General features: G+C 37.3%; 1 protein-coding gene across 4 annotated transcripts in view; it reads left to right on the forward strand.

Annotated features, from left to right (window-relative positions):
• The window catches only part of dph6 (diphthamine biosynthesis 6), a 320,194-nt gene that overhangs the window by 38,560 nt on the left and 265,486 nt on the right, over positions 1-16,148 (forward strand). The window lies entirely within an intron of this gene.

Genomic DNA, 16,148 nt, shown 5'->3' on the forward strand with positions numbered 1-16,148 from the left:
TTCCACTCAAACACTGTCTACTATCTTTTGCAATATCCTCTTCTTAGCTATTTTTAAGATTCTTGGAATGGAAAAGAAATTTCATTTGTTATTTAGCTGGTTGATGAAACAATGTATGTCATTTTATTGAAGGTGTTAAAAATATGTTACTTTTCTCAGTTTTGTCTTAGAAGATTAGCATTTTGCTTTGCATAGCCGGAATTGATCTTGCTTCACCACTGTCTCTGAGTGATGCTTCTTGTTGCCATTTGAAACAGCGGCAGGATTGGTTACCTTGTTGGATGACTTGTGTAAAGAACTGAACCTGTGGTGTGTATCTTGTGTTGTTTTTGGTGGACTATTTAGTGGCTTTTAATGCTTTCAGTACTATTGACCCTGGCATCCTTCTGGGTCACCTCTCTCGGATGGATCTTGACTCCGTTCTTTCCAGCTTTACCTGGCTTCACTGAAAAAAAGAGGGGCAGCGGGGTGAATCTGTCGCCCTGCGTGGAGCTCCCTCTCAGCAGTACTTCCCTCATCACACATGGGATCCATGCTGGCTTGCTTGCTGCCAGCACAACATGATCAGACTCCGATGTTGGGAGAGAAAGTTTTGTACAATGCTTCCTCTCCACTTGTGAACTGAGCCTTTGCCAGAAGTCCAGTGATGTAGTGGGATGGGCAGCATGACCATCTGTCACTGGACTGCTGGTGAAACGTCCTACGGAGCTTAAAAAGCCCCGTCTGATGAGGTTATATGTGAATCTGCCTTTGAAATGTTGCAGCTAGCTGACTGGGGCTGGTTATAGGGAGCATATAACCCCCTTTCTGAAACAACTGACTACTGGTCCATTTCTAGGCATAATTCCAAGTGTCGGTTTTGAGATATAAAACTATATACATCTTAGGTATTTGAAAGCCTGTATATCCCCATATGGGACTGTCCTGAACTTTCTATCTTTGTGGGAGAGATTTGTCTCCATTCCATCATCCCTAAAGGCCATTTGGATGATGTGATGGCATTATGAAGCTTCACCTAACTCAGCTTGCACCAACATATTTGAAACATAAATAAATATGGGATTAAACATTTTTAAATAAATTAAGTCTAGTTTTAACGTGAATTAAAATTGATGTAAAACTGGATCCTTTCAACAGCTTTTTGTCCCATTTATTTCACAAAACTTACATTTAAATGCAGATTTTGATTTTTCTGTCTTGTAATCAAAAGCATTTTTCATGCTCCAATGAAAAAATAAAAATCTACTTTAGTATGACGTTATTCCCTTAAGGGAAAATATTTTCTAGTTTTGTTCCAAAAGTGCAGGATGATTGAGAAATGTCTGCTCTGATAGGAAAAAAAAAACCCTTTTAAGCACAAATTCCAAAACCAAGACTTTATAAAAATTGCATATCAATACTGGGGAAAGTACAGTTCGGAAATGCATAATATCAGTACTTTTTAAAGTGGAATTTGGAAGTGTATAATAAAAATTGGTATTATAGACTACATTCCTTCACATGTCTACCTCAGGGTAGGACGTATTAAATTCAGAGTAAGACTTCAGAGTATAGGTATTATAGCTAAGTTAATAAAGTAGATATATTCCTAGGCAATTCTTTTGCAGAAAATTTGGTACCAGAGACAGAAATATCATAAAAGGAGTCATAGGTGCCTGTACTCCCACCACAAGAGAGAGAGAGAGAGAGAGGACAGTTTGTGTTTCAGCGAACCTTTTATGCAGCATTACCAATGAGCATATGTGAAATTAAAAAAAAAACAAGTTAGGTGAACTGTTCTGAAGGTTCTGAACCTTTTAGAGACCTTCTGAAGGTTTCTTCCAAAATGCATTCAGGGATGACTTTTTATTTCAACAGCCTCCACTGCTCTAATGATTTCTAGTTTGATGGCTAAATGTCTAGACCTGTGTTTCTTTAACATTCTGGGGCTGGTATGCTTTAATATACCCACAAGTTTTTTTAAAAAAAATGCTACCAGTGTTTTCCCAACCCTGGGTTTCTAGGTGTTTTGGACATCAGCCCCCAGAATCACTGAGCAAGGCAGCTGAGGCTTCCTAAACACCTAGAGGCCTGGAGGGTGGGTTGGTAGCATACCACTGTAGTCACCAATAATGGGAGCAATTGGAAGGTACACAGGGTGCATAGACCACCTGTGTCCCACTTCGGCATTAGAGTTGGTTATAATCTTTAAGGCCCATGGTTTAGGTCCAGGTTACCTACAGGATTGCCTTCTCCCATATAATCTGCCCCTTAAGACAAAGAGGTCCTCTGGGGAGTGGCTACTCCAACTAACCAGAACCAGACTGGCAACTGTCACACAGAGAACCTTTTCACCAGCCATCCCTGGACTGTGGAATGACCTGCTGGAAGAGCTCCAACAGCTAAATGAGCTGTCAAAATTTAAAACGCAACTAAATACCCATCTTTCAAGTAGGCCTACCCCACTCAATGTTAAACCATTAATTTTAAATTTACATTGTGTTATTATTTTATTTTAATCTTTGCACCAGATATTTTAACATATGTATTTTATAGTAATATGTTTTAATATATGCATTTTATTGTATGCATTTTATATTAGTGTTTTTGATTGTTTTGTGCCCTGTCTCAAGCTATGATGAGAGGTGGATAACAAATAATTTTTTTTCATGTCAGGAGTGACTTGAGTAACTGCAAGTTGCTTCTGGTGTGAGAAAATTGCCTATCTGCAAGGACATTGCCCAGGGGACAACTGGATATTTTGATGTTTTTACCATCCTTGTGGGAAGCTTCTCTCATGTCCCCGCATGGAGCTGGAGCTGATAAAGGGAGTTCATCCACGCTCTTCCCAGGTTGGATTCAAACTGGCAACCTTCATGTCAGCAACCCAACCTTCAAGTCATCAGTCCTGCCGGCACAAGGGTTTAACCCATTGCCCCACCGGGGGCTCCATACAAATGATGATGATGATGATGATGATGATGATGATGATGATGATGATGATGATGATGATGATGATGATAGACACTTGGGAAGTATCTGACTTGTGATCCAATACAAAAGCCAGCATAGTAATCTTGTTTGCTGTATAGTAATATTGTTTTGTATCAAATAACAACAACAATAATAATGTACCCTGTGTACTTATGTATGTCCAAAAGCTTTAGTCGAAACATCAAGCCAAAAATCTTATACATGGCTCAATATGAGTATTGTGTCTTAGTTCTTTATCCAAAAAACCAACCCATTCTCTGAGTAGAGTGCCAAAAGGCAAAAGGTTCTTCCAGTTTATCCTGGGGGGGGGGGGGGGGGAGCACCAACCTTTCTACTTTCCCTGGGAGAGGAAATGGTGGTGGACAGGGATGGCTGGCCCTGAGACGGCATTGGTCATATCAAATTGCATACTTTTGGCCCCAGACCTGCCCTTGAATTATACATGAAGTCCATTTAGTATGAGTGTTATGGTAACTATGTCCAAAGATTTCTTCTGCATGTACTGCAACTTACACAAATCTATATATATAAATGAGTGATGGCATCACGGTGACCAACAAAACAACAAAATTACAGACCCCCATACCTCGAAATTTGACAACACAACCCATCATCCACGCCTCTAGGTTGATACAACAAAAAGAAAAAGAAAAATAAAGTCCTAATTAGAGGGAAAAGAATAATTGTTTTTATCCAGTTGCTGCCAGTTAGAGGACTAATCTCTGCCCACTTGGTCTCCTAGCAACCAACTCAGCCCAGGGGACAGGCAGACTTAGGTCTCAGGCCTCTTCCACAGATTATCTAATTTGCACTGGATTATATGGCAGTGTAGACTCAAGGCCCTTCCACACTGTAATATAACCCATTTATAATCTTATATTATCTGGTTTGCACTGGATTATCTTGACTCCACACTACCATATAATCCACTTCAGTGTGCATTTTATACAGCTGTGAAGAAGGGGCCTTAAATAATCCAGTTCTAAGCAGATAATATAAGATTCAATATACAGTAGAGTCTCACTTATCCAACATAAACAGGCCGGCAGGATAAGTGAATATGTTGGATAATAAGAAGGGATTCAGGAAAAGCTGATTAAACATCAAATTAGGTAATCGTTACATAAATTAAGCACCAAAACATCATATTATACAACAAATATGACAGAAAAAGTAGTTCCATGTGTAGTAATGCTAAGTAGTAATTACAGTAGAGTCTCACTTATCCAACACTCGCTTATCCAACGTTCTGGATTATCCAACGCATTTTTGTAGTCAATGTTTTCAATATATCGTGATATTTTGGTGCTAAATTCATAAATACAGTAATTACTACATAGCATTACTGCGGATTGAACTACTTTTTCTGCCAAATTTGTTGTCTAACATGATGTTTTGGTGCTTAATTTGTAATATCATAACCTAATTTGATGTTTAATAGACTTTTCCTTAATGCCTCCTTATTGTCCAACATATTCGCTTATCCAACATTCTGCCAGCCCGTTTATGTTGGATAAGTGAGACTCTACTGTACTGTATTTACAAATTTACCACTAAAATATCACAATGAATTTAAAACACTGACTACAAAAACATTGATTATGAAAAGGCAGACTGCGTTGGATAATCCAGAACATTGTATAAGCGAATGTTGGATAAGTGAGATCCTACTTTAATATGAAATAATTACTGGGATAGAATAATGTAGAACAATATAATCTCTACAACCAGGACAGTAAATAAAGAGCAACACTCTGAAAGCAGGGAAATTGGAAATTCCACAAAGGAAACAATCAGGGCCAGCTAACACCTCCCAAGAAAGGATTCTTCCAGAAAGGAAGATGAGAAGGGAGTGAAGCACTGTGTATTACCAAAGTCATTATTATTACTATCATTACTGTTGTTGTTGTTGTTGTGTTGCGGTCAACCGTGAAAATGAATACAATCTGGCTCCAAGTATTCAAAAACACTAAAATCAGAATATATAAAAATTAATGTGGTATAATAAAACAGAACAATACAATCTCTAAAATCAGAACACTAAATAAAGAACAACACTCTGAAAACAGGGGAATTCCACACAGGAAACAATTAGGGCCAGCTAACACCTCCCAACAAAGTATTCCCATCATCAAAGTCTGGCAAATCCTCTGTTTTCTCAGGACCACAGACAGTAGAAGCACATAAAATATCGCAAAGAACACCACTCTGAAAACAAGGGAATTCCAGACAGAAAACACTCAGGGCCAGCTAACACCTCCCAACAAAAAATTCACTCAGGGAGGAAACAGCCAGGCTTTAAAGCTGCAAAGCCATTACATCCTAATAATTTTCCCTAATCGCAGCATTCATACTTCCCTCCAACAGACAAAAAAAAAATCAGAAATATTGTATATTCACAACCTTTAGGAAATAAAGGCGCAGCGTTTTAAAGCGCTGAGCTGCTAAACTTCTGGACAGAAATGCCGCAGGTTTGAATTGGAGACCAGAGTGAGCCCTCACTGTTAGCCCCAGCTTCTGCCAACCCAGAAGTTCGAAAACATGCAAATGTGAGTGCATCAATAGGTACTGCTCTGGCGGGAAGGTAACGGCACTCCATGCAGTCATCCCACATGACCTTGGAGGAGTCTACGGACAACGCCGGCTCTTCGGCTTAGAAATGGAGATGAGCACCAACCTCCAGAGTCAGACATGACTGGACTTAATGTCAGGGGAAAACGTTTACTCTTTACCTTAACTACCACCAATTCCTCAATACTTTATTTCCCATACCACCATACTTCGCCACAGCAACTCGTGGCCGGGCACAGCTAGTACTAAAATAAAAAATCAGTGTTAAGAGTTCTCACTAGATCCCACCATTTATTTGCACAAATGAAGGCAATAGCTATTGAAATTATTACAATACATCAACATTTTTCATATGTTTGTACCAAAGTGCTTCTCAGAGAGCACTGTTTTCTTTCTGCATTCTTCAGTCTCACTTAGCTCCTGTACATTTCCATGTGCATATCTGGATATGGGGAAGTGTTATGTGGCGGAGAAGTATTATAGTTGTTCTGTGGTATATGTTCTCATGCTTTGTGTGCAGTTGTGCAAATTTAGATGTTGGAAACAGGAAAGACCCATATTTCTTGAGAGGCTATTTATTTTGTTTTTGCATTGCCCCCAAAGGGGAGATTGGTGTGTAATTGTGTGTGTGTGTGTGTGTGTGTTAAATGGTGAATGTTTCATTTCATAAATTGGTATTTTTCTACTACTTATGTGTGTCTGAAGTGTGGTCAAGATTTGACAAAGTGAGGTTTTAATAATTAGCTTTATGATGTCAGTTGTTTTCTTTAAAGTATCAAGTTTAAAAGTATCCTGTCAACTGTGTTATGTACATGGCCATTAAACTGCTGGTTCATAACTGCACATTGAATGCAAAATCCTTTACCATTATGGAACAGTTTAGTGGGCCCCTTTAATGAGCTCTATATATTTAAAATGTCTATTTCCTGTCTGAAGCTAGAAAAACATTAAAGCTAAAGACTGAAACCTTCTGCTTTTGTTTAGTCTATGGTAGAATTATTGATGTTGCTTTCATGATTGGTGATTGATTTAAGAGTATTTTTTTCTTTGTATTGTATTCAGCATTGACTCCTCTAGCTGTAGGTCAGCTATTTGAGAATTGAGTGAACTCTTATTTGTCTAAGACTCTAATTCCAGTAAGGGCAGGACCCATCCTTCTAAGTGTGCAGGCATGTGTACATACTTTTCTGTGTATTTATCCTTCTACCACTCTTTGGAAAGTTGTTTCTCAAAAATGGGACATGATTCAGAGGAACTGCAGTTGGAAGAGCAAATTTGCACTTTTCTGTTGTGTGGTACAAGATCTTAATCTATTGCAAGATTGGATTTCTGGACCTCTTGTCACTTTACTCAAACTGATCACATTGTTGTCGGGGTTTTGGTTTTTTTTTGTTTTGTTTTTTTGCAGTTGTCTTATTTAAAATGTTAAGTAGATTATACAACAAATATAACAGTATTCACTCTGTCTACATACAAGTGTAGAATTACGAGTAAGGGACAGATTTATATTTTATCGTCTTGGGACATGCGAGGATGCTAAATAAGATTACTTATTTAGCACCTTAAATACAGCCTTATTTTTTTGTTTATTTGGAAGCATATTCCACAGCCAATTAACTAAAGTGGCACAATAGACATTTGTGGCTATCAAGATCATGGATTTGGTTTCTTGGTGGGATAGAGCAGAACTTCTTAAACTTTTGTTACTTGTAACCCCATTCCGCCTGAGGAATTTTTACGCAACCCCAGATATATAGGTATATAAAATAGATAACAAATCATACATTTTACTGATAATAAATCAGCATTTGTAAGGCTTGCTAAACAGGCTGATTTCCGTTTTATGAAGCACAGCAAAACATTTTCTGCAGAGTCCACTGTAAATACTGCATTTTATTACTAGCAGATTCATTTAAATGTCTAGGTGGCATTCAGAAACAATGACCATAGTTTGACTACACAGCCAACCCACAATGTTTTGTGAAATCTAGTTGGCTGTTGTAAATTAATGTGGATGTTGTCTTAGATTTCATGCTATTATATAATTTTGTTTGATTATGTCTAGTTTGATTTATTGTTGTGAGATTTAATTTACTGATGTTAGGTTTTAATTTGAGGTTAGGTTTTTAATGTTATTTTCATATGCGGGGTTTCTGTGGGATTTTATGCCAGTATTTGTTTGTTTTATGGAGGAATTGAATGTTTACCATTGTGAGTTGGAATCCTCCCTGAGTCCCCTCAGGAAGATAGGGCAGAATGCAAATAAAGTTTTATTTTTAAATTTATTATCTTATATACTATTGACAAATTTCATGACCCCAACATTGAACCGAAGGGACCCCATGTGGGGTTACGACCCACAGCTTAAGAAGCAGTGGTCTAGAGAGGGTGCCACTTTCACTTTTTTTTGTGGGTCTAGTTGTTACATTGCATGACTAGTTGTGCTGTTCCATATTTCTTATCCTCCAAAGTTAGGTATTTCCCTTATGTTATTTTTACTGATAGGATAGTAGCCTTTTCTGAATTGATAAGTAGGGATGATACAGTATGTAAGAGATTAAAACAGTGTCTGTGGCCTACTGATAAAAAATTTGTAGAATCATAGAATAATAAGAGTTAGAAGAGACCACATGGGCCATCTAATCCAACCTTTTTTTTTGAGCTGAAAAAGCCTCCCTTGGCTTATAATGGGGTCAAGGTGGGCAGTGAAGCCTGAAGGCTTGCAATATATGATATATTTCTCTCTCCTCTTCTCCTCCCTGAACAGTGTGTTTTATTTTCCAGTAAAAAGGGAGGGAGGGGGGGAAAGGAGATATATTTCATGTTCTCCTTGTTTGTATGACCCTCTTTCAAACCCACCCAATTTCCTGGTGTTTTTGTGTATCTAAATATATTAACTTTATATGTGCATTTTTGTTCCCTTAGAAATGTTCACTGGCCTTTGCAAGCCCTATGGATCTATAAATATGTTTCTATAATATCCATGTTTTTCCTGAAGTCTTTGCAAACCATATATATCCATTAATCTTATAAAAGCATAGATTAAAAATGCTAATCTCCTACAGATATATAGGCATTTTCCCCGCAAGCCTTTGCAGTCCCTATGTACCTATATGTCTGTATCTATCTATCTATCTATCTATCTATCTATATTAATTTTATATATGAATTTTCCCCTCACATGTTTTCAAGTCTCTGTGATATAGATATAAATGAATATATAGAGTTACCTATATATCTTTATATATCTCTCTCTCTATGTGTGTGTATAAATAATTTTATATATGAATTTTCATCTCGCATGTTTACAAGTCTTTGCAAATCCTATATATATATAATTATTTATATAGACATGTCTAGATAGATATGAATATAGATATATAGGGCTTGGAAATATTGCAGGGGAAATGCACACACGCACACACATGCACACACACACGTATATACTGTATGTATGTGTATATATATATATATATATATATATATAGAGAGAGAGAGAGAGAGAGAGAGAGAGAGATGTCTAGATAGATATAAACATAGATATATAGGGCTTGCAAATATTGCAGGAGGGAAATGCACATATAGTGAGAGAGGATTTGCAAACATTTGAGGGGGAAATGCATATGTGAAATTAATATATATGATTACATATCTATATCTAGCTCTGCATTGTTTATACAGGCATTGAATCTTTGCCTGCTACTATGTTGGAACCTGTCCTGAGTCCCTGTGGGGAGATAGGGTGGGATACAAATGAAGTTTATTATTACTACTACTACTAAATTGTTGCTGATATCATATTGTTTTTGTTGACCCTACTTTTCCACTTACAGAGGAGCTAGTTTATTGTTTTTTGTTGAAATACAGTAAATATTCAAAAACATTTAACCTACTGATGCCTCAATTAATGTAATTTTATTGGTATCTATTTTTATTTTGAAATTGACCAGTAGCTGCTGCATTCCCACACTTGGCTTATATTCGAGTCAATAACCTTATATTCAGGTCGACTTATACTTAAGTATGAGAGCTATCCACAAAGTAGGTTACGTTTTGGATTTTATTTTATTATTTTTATTTATTTCCGATATTTCTACTCCACCCTTCTCCCCGAGGGGACTCAGGGCGGCTTTTGAAAAGGACAAAGTATAGGAGAAATCATTTACCATATGCAGCTGAAAGGCACATTCCAATACTACAATCTCACGTAATCCCCACTGAAATCTAGGCACGTTTCATATAGATAAATGAGTTTGAAAAGGTCTGCCCCAGTTAATTTGCCACCTCTCTCCTCAGTTTCCAACAATGGGGGCATGGCTGGCAGCGCAGCATTTTAGCTACACTGCAGGAAGGGAGAAGGGGGAAGAGCTGAGGACACAAGCGGGGAATTTACTGGAGCAGTACTTTTCAAACTCATTTATCTATATGAAACGTGCCTAGATTCCAATGAGGATTACATGAGATTGTAGTATTGGAATGTGTCTTTCAGCTGCATATGGTAAATGATTTCTCCTATACTTTGTCTTTTTTAAAATCCAAAACGTAACCTACTTTGTGGATAGCCCTCGTATATACAGTTAAAGTGTTTCCCAAATCCTCCTTTAATCTATCTTTTTGTGATTGTTGAGGATTAAGAAACTAAATTGCTTTTTGTTTTGTCAGTATTGTAGAAATATCTTATTTCTTTCTTTTAAGCACCTGTTTTTCTTTACTAAAAATATGGTTTTTCATTGTTGGGAAAGTGAATTTTAGGACCTTAATCCAATTGCAGATACTTAACAGATTAAAGCTGTTGAATCAATCAATAAGTATTAATTTTCCATTCAGCAACTGATCAAATGTTTCAACTTTAGACGAGAGAAACAAAATTGGGTCTACGTCTTTTTTCTGTACCCTTTCCAGTTTTGTGATTACACTTTTTGTTCTGGTAGTCAACATAGCTTTGGTATTCAATGGAAGTCTAACTACGTTATCATGGGCTTTAAAGTTGGTAGCCCCACATTTTGGGTTTCTTCTGCCACCTGCAGAATTTTGGGAAATACAGTTTGGGAAGGGAAGGACCTCTGTGGTTGATACTTCAAAAGGCCCTGCCCTAAACTACATTTCCCAGAATTCTGCAGGCAGCAGAAAAAGCTCAAAATGGGGGGTTTCCCACTTTATAGCCCTAATGTGATAACGTGGAGAGAAAGTGAAATCTGTTATGAACTGCTTTCCATTTTCATAAACTTATGTAAGAAAGTAATGGAGAGTGATAATGAGAATCCAAATCTTAAACATTCAGATCCTGACAACTCGTGAAAAACAATTATGAAAACTGACCGTCTTCTGTCCACTTATATTTGTACAGTTGTTTTGGAATAGATTGAATTATAATACATTTTCACTGTTTCCCCTTTTGAGAACTAATTTTTCTTTCTGCATTCATTTTGGGTTTTCACCTTTCTTGTTTTTGCAAACTCTGTATTTAGAATCTTTGCACCTTCAAGGTTCTTCATTTCTAGATCAAGCCATGAAACCATGTTTTCTCCCCTTGCCCTGACTATCTTGTGATTTATTAATGGTTATGCCATGATCTACTTTAATTATGGTAGATCTAATCAGGAAATCGAAACCAGTTTCAAAATGTAAATCCAAATCTTGATTAAAGTTAAAATGTTAATAATTGTGGTACCCTTGATTACAGCTGCTAGCAGTGGAAAATCGTGTAGAATGTTCATTCTGGATGTCCAGGCCTAAGTCTAGGATGTTACAGCATTCTTCACTCTTGTTTGATCTCCTAGAGAAAATCTGGGAAAATACCATAATACTTTCACTAACATATTGATCATACTTTGTTGTACACAGAAAATTGTGAACAAATTCTGAAACTGAGAGAAACTGACATTTTGTTACAGGATATATTGATAGAATTAATGGTTACCATCATGGGCAGCTTTAAAATAAGGTTTAGATAATGGCGTTTAGGAATATAGTATGACCTCTGTATCTGAGGGGCTGATATCCATCATCTCATTTATATTATCAGAACATTTTCTAGCTTTGTCAGTGAAATACTATGCTATGCTTCCACTGGAAGTTGATCATGCAGTTGCACTAGACCAGGTCTTCTTAAACTTTATCCACTCATGATCCCTTTTATCTGAGAAGCTTTTACATGACCCCGGGTATATAGGTATATAAAATACAGTAGGTATAAAAATTGGACATTTACTGTTACTAAAGGCTTGCTAAACAGGCTGATTTTGTTGAGTACAGCTGAAGCATTTTCTGCAGAGTCTACTGTAAACAATGCAGGTGTTGCTGACAGATTTACATAAGTAGGTGGTGTTCAGAAACCTGTTGCCAAATTTTTGTGGCCCCCAAGATAAAGATAAAGAGACCCTACTTCTGCTTGAGACCCATACTTAAAAGCAGTGCAGTAGATGAAATAGAGATGCTAGAGAAGTGTTCTGTCTAGGCATTTTCTAGGTCCTCAATCACAATTCCATAATATGCTTCTGCCATGAATCATTTGTTTCAGTTGGGTTCATTATTATTTGTTGTTTCATGTTTCCATGCTAAGTCCAGGAATTTATCCCCTACAGATGTGTGAGTCGTATTATATGCCAATCTCTTTTGTTGAGGAATGTGAGATGAGGAGTTCACCCACATTCATATCCTAATGGCATGCCTGGCATAGGAAATTTCTTGGTCAGTGGATGAAGAGAATGCTACACAATATAGACATTTTGTGTGATCCAGCATGGCCATTTTTACTTTCTTATATTCTTGTATTGTGTGGTGAAACGTTTGCAAATGTTAGGGGTATCTTCAAATTTGTGCGCAAATTTTTGTGAGCAGAATCTTATCTCTAAACCTGATTGAAAAAAAACCTGTTTTGGGGATGGAGCCCCATGCTGGCCATCACACAACATCGTGTGACTTCCGGTAGAGGCCCCGCCCCCAACTGGGGTGGAAACGTCTTTGGACACTTATCTCCCAACATCAGAATATGCCCATGTTGTGCTGGTTCCAATGGAGTCAGTCTTCACTGGGAGGGAGCCACTTCCCACATGTGATAGGGAAAGGCACGGTGAAAGGGAGTGTTGTGTGGGATGACAGATTTGCCTCGCTGATCTTTCTGTCCAGCAGCGAAGCCAAAGTCTCATCTGGATCAAAATAAATGAGTTTTACTGATAGATCAAGGACAGAAGATAGAGGGCCAGCCTATTTTGCAAGGACATCCAGATCTTGTCCCATACACTGAGGGAACCCCTTTGCATTCCTTCACTAAGCACATCCTTTGATGGTTGTGGGACCAAAAAAAAAAGGCCTGATGAGATCCTAGATAGGCTTATAAGGGAGAATAGAGTATTTCAGACAATCTGTTCTAGAATTGTATATGAATGTAGGGTCTACTTTGAATTGCTACCTCTCCTGAACAAGACTGGTAGTCAGGCAGTAATTCAGTTGTATCAAGTGAGTATAACTGATCCTGGAAAATTTCAGCATTTCTTGCACGTAAAAAGTTGTTAGACTCTGTACTTGATATATCCTATATTATGCCTCCATCAATTTCCCCTATATGACATGACATCATTTCTTATCTGCATATATAACATCATTGCACTTTGTGCATATTTGATTTTCATCTGCAAAGTTGTGCTTACCTGAGTCATGGCACTGTTATGTCATGAATGCAAAACATCCTTTTCAGAATCTTGCATATCAAGTATGTTCTTTTCCAAGTATGTTAGGGTTTATCTCATTTAAATAGTTTGGACTACCTTATTTTTAATCTCTACAGAAGTTTTATAATAGCACAATTGAGGTATTTGAAGTCCTCTTGCCTATTTTAGGTTTGTATTGTGTAAAAAAACATAGTAAATTATAACTAGAAAAGCAATTCATCAAGTAGAATGACTTCTGCTTAAGCAGATTGGAGAATTTAATTCAGTATCATAAAAATGAATTCCAAAGGATGAGATTTATATTATTTAAAGAAGAGTTGAAATTCAGACGCTTCTGCTTCATTCCATTTGTGCAATCTTTTAGTCCATAGTCTCATTAAAAGCCTGGGTGTTTCCTAAAGATGTGTTACCCCTGTCCCCAGCAAAACATTTGTCAACTTAACTGTGCACATCCATAGCACTGAGTTTCTTTCAACCTTTCATATTGACTATAGTAAGTCTCCTTGTACTGAGGCAGAGCACTGTAAACTCTAATCCTGCATTTTTTGCTACAATAATGACTCTATTCTGTTCTAGAGAGATAAATCTGCAAAGGTGCAGAGATTCTAGTATCCAATAAACTCTTAGCTGTAGATGCTGGAAACTGAACCTGGGAGCCACATGCTTTTTCCTGCTTTGAATATAGTAATGACACTCCTATACTATATGATTTACATTTAGTTTCTCGGTTACCACAACTTAGCTATAACTTCTAAGTTTTCTGATGTAATATAAGTAAGGATTGCTGTTTCCAGGGTCAAAAATTGGATCAGTTATTGTATTAGCATGGCGATGCTGTGAGGCTATTGGCACATGGCTGCTCTCAGCCAGAAGACAAGTTTCCCCTCTGAGGTTATATTAACGTTTGCTGGAGATATGGCGAATTCTGTCACTTCATTTCAGAACTTTAAAAATTATTTTTGGGATAGATTGAAGGTAAATAAAAATGCTAATAAATTATTTTTTTCAATTCCAAAATAGATGAGTGTGTGAATGAAACATGTTCAGGAGAGAGAGTTGGAAGGGCTGGGCACTGAAGAAGAGGCCTTGGGAATTAGACTGTATGTAATTAAAATAGTGTAATAATGTTGCTTGATGAGGAAGATGTAATCGGAGGATAGCCTGAATGAATAGCACTCGCTTTTACTGCTGATGAAATTTTGAACATCAATAACTTACTTTAATTTGCAGACATAGCAGAACTTGTTTTGAGTGTATAGCGTTTTATATATGTAAATATGTATCTCTTTCCATGAGAGCTTTACAAATGGAGCTTTGATTTGTGCAAGTATAATCCATGGTTTTTCCTAGTGTGTTTTCAATTTAATGGTGTATTGGCATAGTAGCCCATTTTTCTAATTGCTTTTCAAAAAGTGATAATTTGACTGTTGTATATAATGGTTCTCCAAAGATAGATATTATTAAGGTGATGAACAGCTCTGTTTGGATTTATGCTTATCAGTAACCTTTACTCATAATGTGATATTGTCTGAATGTCTTATTTTGTTCAGCTTTCCCTAGCCCTGATGAAGCCTTAGGCTGCTGTTTCTTTGAGTTACTGATAATTTTTTATCTGATTAACTGACACATTTAGTTGAAATCAGACACAGCCCTTAGGCTGGGCATGGATTTAATTTTAAAAGTATCAAAGGTTTGCACTGTGTGCTGTTTAATCATCATGTTTATCAGGCAAGAAAAAATTACCGGAAGGACTATAGGGAGAAGGGTTATCTTAAGGAGCAGTAGCTTGGGAAATTGACAATAACTACAAGGTAATTTACTGCTAACTTTCACTTCCATTAATATAACATTTCCCACTAATAATTACAGTGCATGTAATATACTAATTAAATGGAAAGCATTATCACTAATTTTCTTCCCGCTGAACTCAAAGAATTGTGTAACAAGAGGATTAAAAAATCCCATCTAGTAATACTGTTTTCAGTCCACAAGCAAACTGGAGAGCTAGATTGCATTTTGTGTTGCTTTTTTGCTGGCCTTTTAGTTTTTAAGGAATTTTTATCATTTCTATTTTCAAATTCCTCCCAACCTGGCAGCAAATTGAGATTTTAGTAGCATATGTTAAGCAGGGTAAATGTTTATAATCAGGAGATTGGATTAGTGTTTCTGTCACGACCCAGGCAGCAGAGCACCAATAACCATACACAGAAGCCAGAATCTATCTAATATCTTTATTAAGGAAATATGTAAAGTTAATAAAAGCAAGCGTATGAATTAGTCCAGGAGTAGACCTTTCAGGAAAGGTCAAAATTAGTCCAAGGAAACAATGTCCAATATGAAATATTAAGGTCCAAAGTTGTAATCCAATAACCGAAACACTCACTTGCCAAGCAAGTGAGGGGAGATGACAAGGTCCTTTAGTCCATGAACTTGAGCAAGGCTAGGAAATAACTTGATTCTTGGAACACAAGGCTTGATTCAAGGCAACAAGGAAACGAGGAGCAAGAATAGGATCCGTGGAATTACTTGGCGAGGTCCGGAAAACAAGGCAAGATCCGGAGAGTAAAACAAGGCTGGAAACGAAGGCTTGAAATCGGGAACAAGGCTTGAAGCAGGAACGAGGCTTGGAAATGGAGTAGCTGTCCACACACGCTACTCCGGTAGCTGACGAATTGACTCCGCAAGATCCCTTTGTGGGTAAAACACCTAAATAGGGTCCCGTTTTCCCGCCAAAGAGCAGTTCTCTGGAGAACCAGAAACGAAAGCTATTCTCTGAATCCAGATGTGTGACTCCTTAAAGTTTCCCATGGAAAGCAGACTTAATCAGCTGAATGCTTAGCAGCTATCCTCGCACTCCTGCGAGAGGCCGCTTGAACTCCCCTCTGTTGTTTACAAAACTCATGGCGAGAAAACGTAGGAGATTTAGGTTCAGGG

This window comes from Anolis carolinensis, chromosome 1 (assembly GCF_035594765.1).
Source record: "Anolis carolinensis isolate JA03-04 chromosome 1, rAnoCar3.1.pri, whole genome shotgun sequence".
Lineage (NCBI taxonomy): Eukaryota > Metazoa > Chordata > Lepidosauria > Squamata > Dactyloidae > Anolis > Anolis carolinensis.